This window comes from Teleopsis dalmanni, chromosome 1, assembly GCF_002237135.1.
Source record: "Teleopsis dalmanni isolate 2A chromosome 1, ASM223713v2, whole genome shotgun sequence".
NCBI lineage: Eukaryota > Metazoa > Arthropoda > Insecta > Diptera > Diopsidae > Teleopsis > Teleopsis dalmanni.
Window position 1 is genome coordinate 230333056 of NC_051846.1, and position 2349 is coordinate 230335404.

Sequence of the window (2349 nt, forward strand, 5' to 3'; positions counted from 1 at the left end):
AACTTACTTACATTTAGTGTAACCATTTTCTAATTATTGCATGCTACTAAGTCTTAATTGTTTTACTGTAAGTCACTGTCCTGTAAGTTTCAATCCATTTTATAATAACCAATATTTTATTTATACAATCTTGATGTTGCATTTTAGCATTATACTTTCTGCTCAAAAAGTACTCGGATTTTTTAAATGTGTGTTTTACAAATTTTATTTCAAATTTATTTTATCTCCTTTAAAATATGCTCCTTCTGAAGCGATACACATATGCCAACGCTTAACCTTAACCCAATCTTCCATACACTTTTCGTAGGCCAGTGCAGGTATGGCTTTTAGTTCCTTCGGCGAATTCTCTTTTACCGATTCAATCGACTCAAAACACTTACCACGAAGGGGCAATTTGAGTTTCGGGAACCGGAAAAAGTCGCACGGATCCAGATCTGGCGAATATGGTACCTGAGCGATGACAGGGGTGCCGTGTTTGGTCAAAAAATCGCGTACAACAAGAATTTTCCATAGTAAAAATCGCTAAAAGCACTTGAGGTAGTCTCACATTAACAACTGCTGTAAACAAACTAATTGACAGATGACGCTCAAATTTGTACCATATATTAAGAAAGGGTGTACCAACATAACAAAATATTTTTTGAAAAAGTTCTATTACTTAAGGAGTAGTTAACAAACAACAAAAACCCGATACTTTTTGAGCAGAAGGTAGACTACTTAAGAGACGTCGTATAGTATTCTCGCCTTAAAAATGGGGTTGCAGTTCGTTAACACTTCCAACACTATTATTGCTATACCAGTTAGATATTCACTATATGGATTTCACTATATGGCTATAGTATATTATTTAGATATTAAACTATATAGATTCCCACAAGTTATTCAATTCGAAATATACTATCATTTGAGATATGTCACCTGGGGTACTTTACCCTTCTAATAATTTTTTAAGAAAATATGATTTTTTAAATTGAAACAACTTAAAAATTATTTTACCTTTCAGTTTTTGTGTAAAACCTTAACGATTAAGATTGATTTCAGCACCTTAATTATGTGTGAGCGGCCCTTGCACAAAACTTGATATGAAAATTTCCCACGTTTCTATCAAAAACGATTTATCGCAATCTTCACGAAATCGCATAAGCAAAAACCAAAAAGCCCAACAACAAAACAAAAACAAAAACAATAAAGACAAATGCATTTGAAAGAATCAAAACAAAGGTAAAATCATGTAATAACAAATAAAAACCAGTCCAAAAAATATTAAAATCTATAAAAAAGACAAAAAAAAAATAACAAAAAACAAACAAATTTAAATATAAAAAAAAATTACTCCCAGCAGTCAGACAGTCAGGCAGAAGACAAACAAAGAGAAGGACCGACAGCATCTGCAATTACGTGTAGAACAAGCATCCGAACTGGTGTTGCAAGGCGAAAGGCCAGAAAATCTTCGTACTTCTTAGCGCGGCTTCTGCTCTTTGCACTTCGTGCCGTTGCACTTACAGTTCGAATGCATTGAACGCGGCCGCTGGCTTCGAATTCATTCAGTTCAAAAAATATTGAATCGTCTTCATTTTCTCACTGATGTAGTGTAGTACAAAGGTTGCAGATAGATTACTCATTCAATTGCACGTTATTCGAATGGTTTTTGTTTTTGTTTTCCTTTTCCATTGCAAGAAAAGCGGCTAAACTTGTTAACTTGGCTTTCCTGCGTTTGGCATTTTAACGGTTTAATCTTTTAATGTGATTTCAAGCAAATTCGACGCTGTAGTCCATTTGTCTTACATCGAAATCAAATCCAACTCAATAGACTCTCAATTATATAATAACATTGTATCTCTATCTACATATGAACACGGTTATTTATAAATTACAGCAGAAAAACATCTACAAAATCAGTGATATTGTCTATCTTGATTTGGGTCAATTAAATGCAACTTCAAATAAATTTAGCACAAAGATTAGTTTAATTGTACTATTTACCTACTTTATCTACTTTATTTTACCAAATTTTATAATAAATTATTCACTTTAATGTGTAGTCAATAAACTTTTGTTAATTTATGTGATTTGATGAATTCAGATAAGAAAAAGTACCAATCGAGATGTATACCTATACATATGGTCATGTAATTATTTATTACTAATATGTAGTACAATTTAAAATAAAATTCAACCTAATCGAAGGTTTGAACATTTTGATGTTTGAAACAGCTTGCATTTGAGCTAAATGTTCGAGCGCAACAAGTCATCTGAAAGAGTTCGAACAACATTTTGTGATCGAGTATATCATGTTATATACGTATTCATACCATTAACCATTAAACACAGGAGCTAATGGTTGAACAC